At 36.7% G+C, this 15,301-nt stretch overlaps 1 protein-coding gene across 1 annotated transcript in view; it reads left to right on the forward strand.

Annotated features, from left to right (window-relative positions):
• Positions 1 to 3,576: 3,576 nt before the first annotated feature.
• RWDD2B (RWD domain containing 2B) overlaps positions 3,577 to 15,301 on the forward strand; it is a 1,177,964-nt gene continuing 1,166,239 nt past the window's right edge. Inside the window, exon 1 of the mRNA XM_050784730.1 lies at positions 3,577 to 3,580. The gene's annotated coding sequence lies outside the window, so the exon portion shown is untranslated. The remainder of the gene's footprint in view (positions 3,581 to 15,301) is intronic.

Consider the following 15,301-nt stretch of genomic DNA (forward strand, 5'->3'; position numbering starts at 1 on the left):
AAACTGAGAAGAAGAAAGGTATGTGTCAAAACATGATAAATGGTAAGACATAGACCTTTGGAACAACTCATCATTGTGGAATATATTTAGAATTGAGCATAGCTTTGTTTTTCCTTATTACTTTGGCTTTCAAAAGTGAGCCATAATAGAGGGAAAGCAATGCAAAGCTACTTCTGGTTATTAAGCCAATATTACACAGTATAGTTTGTATCACATGGATTTTTTTCAAACGCTCTAGAGACTCCATAGTTTGAAAGGTCATTTCCAAGTCATTTGCAGGCAAGAGAGCCTGCACAAATAAACAAAATCTACACCAACACAATTACTGAATCTTGGCTTCTCAGATTAAGTAATTCAGCCTATTTGATGTGGCTTATATTTCATGTAACCACTCAAGAAATTAGGCATGACCATATATGGCCCCCTTTCACTCAAATATTTATTGATCATGGACTATGTGCAAGGCACCGGGAATAAGAAAATTCACAAACATGAATCTTGGTTCCTAACATAATAAATCACCTGACACTTTGTCTCAAGATTTACATGTGAGTCGGAAGAGAGAACTGTTACACATCTAAAAGAACAAATCTATGAGAAACTGGACATTTAAGTGGACAATGGTCAAGCCATGTATAAAAATAGAACTCTGACCAAAAACCTACAGGAACTTGCCCAGAAAACCAATCTTTTATTTACAATAAACATCCCAGAAAACCAGACTGCTGTAAGTCAGACTTGTAGGGAGTCAGACTGCTGTTGCTAGTACTGATACCATAAGCTAAACAATAATTTCTATAACAATCAGCCGCAGATGGCCAGAATTTCATTAATAACTGACAGCTTCTCACATTTTTGTCACTGCTTTCAATATAGGATCAACCATAAAAAGCCAAAAATGCACCCCTAAACAATCACATAGAATATCGAGGAATCATTACCCCACCTGCAGCTTCTCCATGTTAAAGTCTCCAATTAGAGGGTACCTGAGGCCTTCCCTCTTCTCCAATTAAGCCTGAGGCCTTCCCTTTTCTGCACGGTGAAGCTTCTCCGCCCCTCTGCCTGCCTTTGAGTCTTTGCCAAAATGCAAACAGTAGTGGCTGACTCCCTGGCCATGGCAAGTTCTGAATAAACAGCCTTTGCTTTCCTCATTTGGTTCATCTTTGTTTATTTCCATGTAAATAATATGGACAAGTTGAAAGAGGTATTATTGAAAACAACAGATGAGGGTCAAGGAATAGGAATACCTGTGTTAGGAGAAAGGCAAAACTTTTCAAGCAAAGACCTAAAGAAAGCAAGAAACTGAGCCATGGGACTATCCAAGGAATGGCATTCCTATGTGGAGAAAAGAGAGTGCAGCCTTGAAGAGGAAGACTGCTTATGCAGTTTGAGTAACTGCCAGGATTTCAGCTTCTCTTGGGCAATACAGGCAAGGAAAAGAATTGCCAGAGATGAGTTCAGAGAGGTAGTGAGGTAGTGAGCCATTGTAAGGGGTTCAACTCTTACTCTGAGTAAGAGGAGATGCCTTTTCAGACTTAAGCAGAGGAATAACATGATCTGACTTCATTTTTAAAGGACTACCCTGGTTGCTGCATTGAAAATAGATCGTAGGGGAGCAAGGGCTGGGAGACGAGACTGCTGAATGAAGACAAAAAATGATGGTGGCTTGGATCAGCTGATAGTAGTGGAGGTGGTGAGAAGTGATTTGATTCTGTACACGTTTGCAGGCAAAACTGACATGCTGATCAATGGAACCTGAAGAGAGAAATACAAAGATGCTGTGAGGGTAGCACCGATGGTTTTGGATGAATGAACTCTGCAGGAGAGAATTGCCACTGAGATGGGATAAGCAGTTTGGGGTGATTATTTGTAACAGTTGGCAACTTGGTCCTCATGATTCTAGATGTGAGATGCCTGTGGAGATTGTCAAGGAAAATTGCAGAGTTGACATTTGCATGTATCTCTGCATTTCAGGGGAGTGCTCCAAGCTAGGGATAAAAATTTGGAAGCTGTCAGCACATATACAGAAATCAAAGCATTTATATTGTCACTCTGGAACACGTGGTGTTTAGAGGTTGGCAAAATGAGAAAAATCTCACAAAAGAGAATGTGAAACACTGACCATGGAGGTAACACAATAACCAGAAGAAAGAGTGACATCCCTAGCACTTAACACTGAACAAATAAGGAAGTTGTCAATAGGCCATATTCTTCTCATTTATTAAGTAAGATGAGAACTAAGAATTCATAGCAAAATTTAACAATGTGGAAATCATCAATCCCTTTTTTATGGGAGTTATAAAGAACAAAGTCTCCTTGAAAATAATTGAAAAGAGAATGGGAGAAAATATATCAAAGATAACAGAAGAGTCAATTGGATCGATTTTTACTTTTAAAAGAGCTGAGAAATAGCAGTAGGAAGGGGTTGTCATTCAAGGTAAGGTATTCATTTGTTCGATTTTAAAGACTGGCTGTATTGCATGGTTTGAATGCTTATGTAATAATAGGCAAAATCATGGCCCACCTAAGATGTCCACATTTTAATCCCCAGACCCTGTGAATATGTTATTTTACATGGCAAAAATCCTTACATGTGATGAAAAATCTTGAAATGAAGAGATTATGTGATTTAAAAAATCTTGAAATGAAGAGATTCTGTGATGAAAAATCTTGAAATGAAGATGCGATGAAAAATCTTGAAGAGATTATGTGGGATTATCTAGATAGGCCCAGTGAAATCACTAGTTCTGATAAGGGAAAGAAGAGAGCAGAAGAGTTAGAAAAGATGTGACAGAAGAAAGAAAGAGAGAGAGCCAGAGAGAGAGAGAGAGAGAAAAAAAAAATGCTACGCTGAAGAATGTGAAGATGGAAGAAGGAGCCATGAGCCAAGGATGAAGGAAGCCACTAGTTGAAAAAAGACAAAGAAATGGACTTTCCCTTAGTGCTGCTAGAAGGAATATAGCCCTGCCAATCTATTTTGGACTTCTGACTCCAGGAAGAGTAACATAATAAATTGGTCCTCTTTATGCCACTAAATGTTTGTAATTTGTTATAGCAGCAATAGGAAAGCAGTAAAATGCTCTATTAGATTGGAGTAATCCCATTTGGAGTTGTCCCACTTTACTGGCCAGACCAGTACACATCTTACACATATTGATTGATGTCTCTTATGTCTCCCTCAAATGTATTAAAGCAAGCTGTACCCCGACCACCTCGGACACATGTTGTCAGGATCTCCTGAGACTGTGTCTCAGGTGAGTCCTTAACCTTAGCAAAATACACATTCTAAATTCATTGAGACTTGTCTTCGATATTTTGGGTTCACTTATTATTTAGAATAATAAGGGGTGAAATTATTGAGAATAAAAATGTCTAGGCAGTCATTCTCTTGGGCTACATATAAGCCCCGCCTGGTGAATTTAAATCAAAACAATGAAATCAACATCTGGGATGATAGAGCCCAGAAGTTAGTATTTTCTTAAATTTCTCCTAATTCTAATATTCAGTTAAGATTTGTGTACCTTTCAAGTAGCTGGCTGAGTTGAAGTAGAAAGTAGGATCATTGGAGATGATGGTGGGGAACGGAGAGGCCGAGGACCTCAGCCAGATTATCATAATGTATCGTGAAATCATTTTCAGTGAAGACAGAAATAACAGAAAGTGAGAAAGTGACAGAAAGGTAAAAGCTAAAATTTTCAAAGAATGAGAGAAAGTGACCCAGCAGTCTTTAAGTGGCTATATCAAGTGTGAAGAAGAGGGATAGAAGTATATAATATAATCTGATAGCAAGATCTTTAGATTTGGAAGTTTTAGGACAACAGGAGAGGTATTGATTTGAAATTGGCAATGACACTAAATAAGAGGAGAATGCCTCTTTGCTTCCAAGATTGAAATCAAATTTAGTTGAAGCATTTGGGGCAGTAAAATAGCCTTCCCCTTTCTCTAGATCACTGCAGGCAAAAATACATTTTCAGGGAGGGTAAAGGTGGCCAGGTTTTCCTGGAGCACAGGGGCGATGGAAATATTCATAACGGAGGCTGGAAGATGTGATTTGACTGATTAGGGACCACATGATCCAGAAGGAACAGGAGATGACACTTACATTGTACAGACGAATGAGATAACATGTTTTTAAGGAAAAGCAGTAAGGAAATCTCAGCTGTTTATTGATACAGTTCTTGGAAACTCTCATTATTATCATAGATTAGGCTTTTGTCCCTCTTAGCACAAGGACAGTGGAATTAATTATTTTTCTAAGGAATCTTGGGTAGAGTGTTGCCTGGGTGTTATTAAAGGTATAAGAAAGAAATAGATGAGTTTCTCTCCACCCACCTCTACCATTACATATGGGAAATATTTATAGAATTGGAATTTCAAATAGTTGACAAATATATGGATCTAAACTACAAATTGTATGTAACAGTAATTTTGTTTAAAGACTCACTGCTATACCCAGAGATCCATCCCAAGAATTACCGGGCACTTAATTACCCTTGAGTAAGATCTAACTCTTATGCATATGTATAATTCTGTGACAGACACTGATAGTTGCCTGCCCAATATCCATTTTTCCTTCTTCTTTTCTAAGAGAACCCTGATGTTTTTCAGAGCGTAAATGTGCCCTGTTAAAAATATTCTCCTCTCAATATTTTCTTGACTTAGAGGTTGCCACATGGCCCACGTCTGGCCTGTGAGACCTAAGTGAGAATCTGCTAGGTCAGTCTTCTTAGAAAGTTTTGTATTTTCTGATAGAGACAGTCTCAGGAGCATGGGCGCACTTGCCTTTCCTTTGCCTGCAGGTGACAGCCTTTCTGAGACTCTGAGGACAAATGGCACACACTTGGTTGCTAGAATCAGGTCTCCAGACAGAGTTTCTGTCCTTGAGGACTTCACAGAGCAGATGCACCAGCCCTGAACTGCCAAACTCTAGAGGGTTTTTGTTGTTGTTGTTGTTGTTTTTTGAGAGAAAAATAAACATCTTGCTTGTGTAAGCAGCACGAGTGTGTATTACATAAAGCCAATCGTAATTGCAAGCAAATATAATTTACTTCAGAAAAAAGTTCAAAAATGTTCATGATAGAATATTAGGTGGTGGGAAAAACAGCTAACCAAACAGCATCTCTACAATATCTTGACTAGATTTATTTTCCTCTACATCTTATCTTTTTTGTTTTAATTTTTTTCACTTTTATTTTAGGTTCAAGGGTAAATGTGCAGGTTTGCCATATAGATCAATTGTGCGTTGAGGCAGTCTGGTGTAAAGATTATTTCATCACCCAGATAATCAGCATAGTATCCGATAGGTAGTTTTCTTTTTTTCAGGTTTGGTTGTGGTGAGTCAGGGTCATTGTCAAGTTCACAGATAGAGCCGAAGAGATGTGTCCTGAGAACCAGTCTACGGGAATACCAAAAAGACACCAGTTTGTCCGGTCTAGAGTGGCTGGCTGCATCGCACTATAAGAAATATATGATTATCTCTTCTATGTCACTGTGAATGGTTGCAAATTCTCAAAAATCTAAAAAAAGTTTTAGAATTTGTATTATTCGTTTTTCTTTTTTCTTGATTAAGTATATTGGCTAATTTTTTGCCATGATACAGCTTATAACTGCTTCAAGAAAAACCTTTTTTACCCGTGATTTTGGGGAAATCAATATTATGCAACTATTACTTAAATTTATTAAATAATATTTAGATTTGGGGGGTAACTTTTTAGAACTCAGAAGACCTTACATCTCTAATTATTGTTAATGTTGAACTCATTTATTTGCAGGCAAAAATTGTATTATAATCTGGCTTCTAAATTCACGTGTGATATGCTCCAGGGAATACTGTGTTTTCATGTTTTTTTAAAAATGCTCTTTAATTGCTATATGTTTAATTGTAGAAAAAAGTAAAGTCTAAAACTACTCTGACTCATAGGCTATTCGTGTGAGCAATTGAATGCCTAAATAATTAGCACTTCTATTTCCAAACACAAGCTTAATACCAGCGAAATACCCACTGTAAAGTCTAAGATGTATTAATGAAGCATTTTACATACACTTGACTCACAAGTGCTTGGGCAACCTAACAGGCTTATTTTATAACCCTTCACATCATCTGGAGGAGTATTATGATTACTATCGAAAATATACCCACCATGTTTACACTGTTATCTCCCCGCAAATCACCGATTAGTAAATTTACAGCCAGCTAAGAGATGCATGGTTTGGTTTTTCTGGGTTTTTTTTTTTTGTGTGTGTGTGTGTTATGTTTATGGCTGGTAGCTTTTGAATATTCTTTGCAAATGCTATACTCTAGAGATCACCGCTTGATTGAATTTTGCAGGCTTTGCCACTCAGGTGAGTGAAGGTTTGGCATTTTATTGCCTTAGACATGGATCACACACACTAAGCAAAACAACAACAACAAACCCAAAGCTGTTTCAATTTATCACGGGAGCCACACCTAAAATATTAAGTAAGGTGAAACCTTTCATAATCAGTAATTCTCTTAAGCTTTAGCTGCTTTTTTTCTATGCAGTTTTTTACATTTCTCTCCTGATTATACGAAAAAGTACAGCTGATTTTTGTGGCTGTCTGCTACATTGTAGGCATAACACAGGATCGCCTGGGAGAATAAGGCCCACCTGTTGTTTTGAAAGGACAAAACTTGAAATGCCTTAGGGATAGAGTCTGCTGTCTCTGAAAGATGACAAAACATATTTTGACTATGGATGTCCTTGTGTATGACTGGTAAATTTAGGCATAACCTTTCAGAAAGATCATTGAACGTGCCTTAGATATAACAACAGAGGAATAAAGCAAGAACCCACTGGCTTTCTATTAAAACAGTCATCACATTTTGTATTGGTGTTAGTTTCAAAATAAAATTAGTCTGACGTATTCTTATTTTTATTTTATTTTTTGTTTTATTTTACTTTAAGTTCTGGGATACATGTGCTGAACGTGTAGATTTGTTACATAGGTATACATGTGCCCTAGTGGTTTGCTGCACCTATATTCTTACTGGTCACAGAGTATTTAAAATTTGTTCGGTGTTGTGGAAAGAACCAACATCACATGGATGAGTGAGAAACCCCCTTGAAGATGATTGAGTCCAGGGACAGAAAGAAAGGTGGCACAGACTGGCACATGACTGTTACTTGAAGGGGCAGACTGTCATACAGAAAGACAAAGTGCTACTGGTTTTTACTGAAAAGAGAAAAAATAGATCCTATCTGGGGGTGAGTACAGGAGAAACAGTAAAGTTTTCATGTATGAGATGGAAATTTAGATGAAATTTTGAGGGTAAAGAGTTGGAGATTCAATTGGTTGGGGAGGAGTTAGAAACGTTCAGGTAATGTTGAATGATAGAAGAGCTTTGACCAAAATACAGAGCTGGAAAAAGATAAGGTGAGTTTAATTTGGTTGAGAGCAAATACAAAGGAAACAAGAGCAAATTAGATCAGAAAGGTGGTTTCAAGACATACTATGGGTCCAAGGCCATAAATGCCAAGTGAAGTCACTTCACTAAACCGCAGTGGTAACATGGGAAAATTTGGATGGAGGCAATTACATGATCAGAGTTGCCCAATGCTGACACCGAACCACAGGCAAGCTCTAGCTTCTCAGTCTCTATTGCTCTTGACTTGCATCCTATGCCCCAACAAGAAGGAGTCATGCTTGGTTCCCTGAAGATGCCAGTGGGTTCACACCTCTGTGGCCTGGCTAACACCACCTTCATTCTGCAAACAATGCCTCATGTCCATTCCTTACAAGAGGCAACTTTGCTACAAGAGACACAGACACAGACCCCAGGACAGCAGGATTTCTGCCGTTGTGAGAACAGTGACAAAAAGCACAAGGTGACCCTGACTCTGATGACGCTCAATGTGCTCTCAAAGGCTACGGAGGGAACACCTCATTTAGACCTCAGGCTTGGGGAGCAGGGAAGCCATGTCAAGTTGGGAGAGGTTACTGGTGAGCTCGTTTGCCTGGAAGGCACACAGGTTTCCAAAATTGGCTCAAGTTTCACTTCTCTATGAGAATGTTTCCGTCCCTTTCTTCTCTGCTTCATAGAATTCTCGATGCTATTTTCTGAGCCATACATGTACATTATAATACTTATTTCTTATCATACATGAGTGTTCTATAGCACATGAAAGAATATAAACTAATGTAGATGAGTTTCCTATTGGTGCTCAACAGAGTACCACAAACTTTAAACAATATCGACATATTATTTTACAGTTCTGGAGGTCGGAAGTCCAAAATGAGTTTTACAGGACAAGATCAAGGTGTGGTGTTGGCAGGGCTGCACTTCTACTGAGGGCTCCTCTCCAGGGAATAACCTGCTTCCTTGCTTTTTCCAGTTTCCAGAGGATACCAGCAGTCCTTCATTCACGGTCCCTTTCTCCATGTTCAGATTACATCACTCCAGCCTCTGCTGCTATTGTCATCCTCCTTTTCCTAATGTTGACTTTCTTGTCTCCCTCTTATGTGAATCCTTGTAATTACATTGGGGCCATTCAGATAATCCAAGATGATATTCCTATCTCAAGGTCCTTGAGTTAATCACATCTGCAAAGTCTCTTTTTCTACATTAAGGGGATTCGGATGTGGACATCATTGGGAACGGGGAGAGAACATTGTTCTGTCTAGAATATCCTCTAAGGCTAGGGCTATGTTTTATTTACTTGTTAACTCAGAGCAGGTAGCTCATTCAGTAACACTGCTTAGTAAGTAATAACCACGACATTTATATTTGTTGCATATATTTGGGGTTTGGAGAAGTGGAGATTAGCAAGACAAATTAGGAAAATATTTCTTTGCTCTAGAAGAGAAGCTCTCTGTATCCGTCCCTCCAAATCCTATATTCTTGCATTTCCCTTAGAGGCAAAAATCTCTTCCTATTTTTAAAGATACTATTCCACTGCCTTCTGGGTTAACTTTTGCTGTTTAATAGGTAGCTATAATTCTAGTTGTAGTTCCGTTGTAAGCAAACTGTCTTTCTTTCCCTCAACTTATATTAACATTTTTCTGTCTTGTCATTGATGTTCTGTGTAGTTTGTCACAACACATCTGTCAAAGAATATATTTTTCTCTGCTTAGAATTAAACATGCTTCCTAAATCTGACAACTTGGGAATTCTAATTTCAGAATCTGACTTTCTGAAAAATTATCAATCATGTTGAATATGATCTTCCCCATTGTATATATTAATTCCAGTTAAATATAACCCCACTTTGGCTTATGCTAGACATTCTCTATCCTCCAGAACACTCAGACTTTTTCTTACCATTCAACTTTATTTTCCTTTGTTATGTGTGAATAATTCTTTAAATGTGTTTTCCAAATAACTAATTCTTTTTTATCTCTTGTAAAAACAAATTTTCAGTTTTTTATTTCAATGTTTCTTAAATTTCTACTTGCTTTGTTTTGTTTCAAATACTCCTGCTTATTTGATAAACTCTTGCTAGTTGAGTCTATATTTCATTGTACAGATTTTACTTTATTTACTGTACCCAATACTTTTAATATCAAGTTTTTAGAAGTCTTATTCTGCTATTGTTTTGTTTTTTGCTTGTGTAGTTCACACATATCTTGATATTTTCTTGTATATTTTGGGATTTGTGAATGTGATCCTGTCTAGTGGTGCTCTATCTGTGAGAAGTCATTGAGGATTCCTTCAGAGAAATGTTTTGTTTGTTTTTGTTACTCACCTCTGGGCACTATCAACCCAAATTCATTTTAGATTAAAATTCCCAGCCTGCATTTTGTCAATCATGCATATAGGGCTAATCTAGGCCCAAATCTCTATAGTGACAGAATGTCTCAGGCTACCTAATATTAGGCTGAGATAAACAAATTTTTTTTTTTGTCTGACTTAATGGTGGAATTTTTTTTCTAGTTTAGTATTTCTCCTTAAGATGTTCTTCTTTGAGAGTCTTAACTTTATTCTGAGATCTTTAATCTGAATCCAGGCTTATGTCCCAATCCCTGTGCACCAAATACTCCAACTGCAACTCTAGCCCACCAGGGAATGGAAGGTTCCCTGAGGGCATTTGTAGCTGCTGCTTCTGCTAGTCTCCCCAAAATTATATTTCTTCTTTGTTCTTATTCTAAAAAATGTTATCTTATTTTCTTAAAAACTTCCTAAGCATTAGACAATATATTTTTTCCTCCAATAATTTTCAATTTTTTTTTTTTTTTTTTGAGACAGAGTTTCACTCTTACCACCCAGGGTGGAGTACAGCGGTATGATCTTGGCTCACTGCAACCTCCGCCTCCCAGGTTCAAGCAATTCTCCTGCCTCAGCCTCCCAAGTAGCTGGAATTACAGGCATTTGCCACCATGCCCAGTTATTTTTTTGTAGTTTTTACTAGAGGTGGGGTTTCACCATGTTGGCCAGGCTACTCTTGAACTCCTGACCTCAGGTGATCCACCTGCCTCAGCCTCCCAAAGTGCCAGTACTGCAGGCATGAGCCACTGAACCCAGCCCAAGAATTTTCAATTTTTATATGAAGGAACTTTAAAACTTTATAGGAGGGAATGTTAAATCTTTATAAGAGGTAATTTTAGGATATTAGCTTACAATATCAAGAGAAAGTTGTGAATATCAATTGAAGTGCTGAATTGATATTTTACACTTAATAGCACAAGAAGATTCCCTAACTAAAATCAAATAGCCATTGACTTAAATTTAAGAAAAATATAATAAATATTTCCCAGGTTTTGTGTTTCATCTTAATATCTTTCTTGTCAAGTAGATAACTGGGTTAAGAAACATAATGATCTCGATTTTCTGTCTTAAAAGCTAATCTCTTTTGCCTAGCTCTTAAGGCTCTCAGTGTTTATCCCAATCTCATCCTTTTACTGTGATTCTTACTAGAATGTGTGAAATTAAAATATTCAATAAGTTTCAAATATGACTCTTATGCCAATATACAATGAACATGTTTTATACATTTTATGTTTAGGAATGCTGATTGCGGAATATTAGAAGAAAGCCATACTGAAATAAGCTTGCTAAGTTAAATCTCTTTAGTGTCCAAAGAACAATAAAACCAGAACTTATCTTTCTACTTTTCACAAAGACAGTAGAAAATCTGTAAGTTAGCATGCAACTTCACAACACTTGAGCCCTAACCAATAGTAAATACTGAATAAAACAAAGGTACAGTCTCCTAAAGAATTAAATAATCTTTGGTTGAGTTTATTAGGCGATGTTCCAGTATGACATTGAAAGGATATGTAGGCCTTATTTTGTCTTATTTCTAAGTAGTGCTAGTTTCTTTATTACAAACTAAAGGCTATAAGGATAAGGAATTTACTATTATTCACTGTTCTAGGACCACTGTGCAGTAGTGTAGGCTGCCACATAGTAGGTGCTCAGAAAATATGTTGAAATAATGAAAAAGCGAATGGATAAAACTGCTCTGTGCCCCATGCCCTTTCTGCATACATTTATCTAAACTAGGGCATCACAGCTCTGTCATACCCTTTTATATCAAATATTTTATAATGTCCTATTATTCTGGAATGAAAGTCACAGATGAAATAAAAGAATCACTTGGAAATACCAACAGCATGCCCTACTTAAAAGGGAAGCTTTAAAGGAAAATAATTTATTTAAAAGATATTTTATTATATGGTTGACTAAGAACATCTTCACTGAAAGATACAAAAATTAGATGCTTGTTTTTTATGTGAATTCACTTATAATATGAGAGCTAGAAAGACTGATTGATACAGTCTTTCTGTATCAAGAATTTTCAATTTTTTTTTTTTTTTTTTTTTTTTTTTTGAGACAGAGTTTCATTCTTATCGCCCAGGGTGGAGTATAGCGGTGTGATCTTGGCTCACTGCAACCTCCGCCTCCCAGGTTCAAACAATTCTCCTTACTCAGCCTCCCAAGTAGCTGGAATTACAGGCACTTGCTACCATAGGATATCAGATTTGAGACTCAAATTCCATGGCTACTATTGCCATGGGTGATATGATTTTTGAAAATGTTGAACGACTCTTAGTATAAGTTCAAAACAAATCAAGAAGTCAGCCTTCCTGTGATTTACTAGTTTCTGCATTCCTGGAACTTCACTGCGCATTAAAAAATTTACTTTGGGTTTTAACTTAAAATTAGTAGAATTCTATGTTCATGATCATAAACAAGTTTTTCAGTTATTATCCAAAAGATCATTGGAAAGTTACACAAGATAAAGGATAAGGCATCTTTGTGCGGGACTGAGGATTTTATGTCTTGTTTATAAAGGAGGACTATTAGGCCTTCATCTATTGAATGCCCAGAAAGTTACCCAATCATTGTGGCAACGAAATTCCACTCTTCTAAACACACACATACACAAACACACACATGAACACACACACACAATTTCAAAATGTTCCTAAGATGGCATATCCCAAGTACAGGACCAATGATTAAGGTATATCTTAATTGTTTTTAAATGGCCAGTTTGAACCTTGAACCTTCATTAGTATTTTCCAGTGATTTCTGTGGACATCATTCTCTCATTTCTCCACTAATTGACAGATGTTAAGGTCTGTGCACACAGCAAAGTGATTGAGAGCATGTATTCTATTGTGTCCTTGTCTGGGTTTCTCTCTCAGACAGTCCTGTGTCATTTGGCAGCTCACCTAACCTCTCTCTGTTTCAGTTTTCCGATGTAGAAAGAGTGAATAAAATTGGTACCTATATCATTGGATTGTTGTAAAGAGAAAATTCATGCCAATTGCAAGGTGGAAAAGGTATCTTAGTATATATTACCTATTTTTCTGATTATCAATCAATTGATCCCTTAAATACTACACATCCTGCTTCTTTAGGTAGATGGGCAAACTTCTTGAACACAGGGTATTTGCACAGAGCTAGATAAACTGTTGATACTTCATAAATATTTATTTGTCAGTTAAGTATATTTCGTTTGAGCCATTGGAAAAGCACAATAGTCTTGTAAAAAACACTTGAAAATGTAAGTGCTAGAATTGCCAAGAATACTATCAGTTTGTTCGGAAGAATTATTACTAATTCAAAGAAGAATGCTCAAAAGCAAATAAAAATACAAACATTTTTCGAGTTACTGATTTACAGAATGTTTTTAGCCAAGTCAATGAGCTACTCTATATTGTCATTTTTCCCCACAGCCCAGTACAGATGTGACACCCGCTCCTAACCTTTCTCTTGAGAATGTTGTAAGGTTAGATAATCTGTATTAAGCCTTTGTTTCTCAGGCCATGGTACAATTATCTGTTCTTTTATTAATACTGTCCTGTCCCATGACATCAGCCATAATAAAGAGTCTTGATAAATCATGTCCTTTTCTGAATTTTCTTTATTAGAGGGAGGTGTGTCTGTCTCTCTTTTTTTTTACAACCACTAAACAATACAAAATATTCATTACTTTATTTCATACTTGGGAAGTATTACATAAAGCTTCAAGTGTCCCCATGATCACCTTTTATGATCCCCATAAAAAGTTCAGGAGAAAGCACTGAACTCAGGTGATAGAGAGCTTTGGTTTTATATTCTCATCTCTCATGGTGAAACATTAACTTCCAAATTAACTAGGAAAGAAAGTGACCCAGAAGATGGATAATTTTCTATCCTTATGAACTAAACTAATAAATAAATGCCAATTGTTACTGATTTTCAATTTGTTCTTCTAAGATAAATTCATAGATTTTTAGGACTGAAGGAGACCCTAACTTGAATGTAACTAAGTGAAAAACACTTCAAGTAGTACATAGTATTATAAAATGTGGTTCTGAGGTCACACTGCCCAAGGCTGAATCTTGGCTTGACCTATTAACTGGGTGACTCTACAATCTAGTTTCCCATGCTCAGTATCATCTTTGAAAAGATGAGAATGAAGACAAGGCCAACCCCAGAAGGTTATTTTGAGACTTGATGACAAGTAATGCAAGGATAACATGGGTAAAATAGTCTGTGTGTGTGTGTGTGTGGCATATCCAAGTTCTTAGCTGAGTGTTAGCCATGATTTTTTGCTCAGGGGCCTATCCTGTGTGACGTAGGATGTGTGAGCAGCATCTATAGGCTCTGCTCACTCAATACCAGTAGAACCTTCCCAGTATGACAACCAAAAGTGTCTCCAAATATTTTCAGATTTTCCCTGGGTTAGGTGGGGAATATCCCCCAATTGAGAATCACTGTTTTGTGTTATAATAGCTGTTGCTGTGGGGATGGGGTAGAGAAGCCATGAAATGACACAGTTTCTGAAGATACAAACTTACAGTCTAATGGGAAAAAGAAGCTGGAAAACAGAACTTGAACTGAGATAAATGTGAGCTTGAATTAGCTGTCTCTAATTGCCTCATTTCATCACCACTAAAAAGTAGATAACTGTTAGAACTACACTGATAGTTCAGGAACTTAGTTAGTGGCAAAATGAGAGCATTAAATTAATAATATTCATATTTTACGGTTTAAAATTATAATAGATAAATAATCTAATTTATAGTGACAACAAAAATATGACCCCTAGGAATAAAACTAATAACTGCTCCTCCCCACCCCCAAATCCAGACTATCTAAATAATTATAAAAAGATATAAATTAGAAAACTTTATGATACAAATTGTAAAACTTCGGATCATCCCCAACATGATCGTATCATTTACATCTTTTTAATCAGAATCCTATGTGGCTTTTTCTTTCTGTTTTAATTTAACAGAACAATTTTGAAGTTCAGCTGGAAAAAAGCCAAAAACATATAAAAAGTAGAGTAAGAGAAGATTGTTAAGAACTTTTATCCAACACAACTGTAAAAGCAGACAAAGAATATGAATAGATTCCTAACATATTACATTGTATAAGTTTATGAAGTGGACTAGAAAATCCCGAAAAAAATCCAATTATGCTTTTAATAGGTGAAATAATTCCAAAAACATTTGCTAAACACACACTATCTTCCTGGCACTTGTCTAAATATTGGGAATGTATTAGTACATAAAACGGAACCGGTTATTATTCTCAGAGTTTATTTAGAGCGAGCAGAAAAACAATTTAAAAATCAACATACACATTCATTATATAATGTGTGATAGTGATAATAATCAAAAAATATAAAGCAGAGTAAAGTGATAGACAGGGATGGAGGCGTTCAAATTTAGGTAGAATGGCCATGAGACAGGGAAGTCCTCTTTGAATAGGTAACATATGAGCAGAGATCTTCTAACAGCAGATGGTGACACACAAGCATCTGAAGGAAGAGCATGAAAGGCTTTGGGGCCAGAGCAGTGGGAGATAACACAACGAAGTAACTAGTGACCAAACATTGTAGGA

Source organism: Macaca thibetana, chromosome 3, assembly GCF_024542745.1.
Source record: "Macaca thibetana thibetana isolate TM-01 chromosome 3, ASM2454274v1, whole genome shotgun sequence".
Classification (NCBI taxonomy): Eukaryota; Metazoa; Chordata; class Mammalia; order Primates; family Cercopithecidae; genus Macaca; species Macaca thibetana.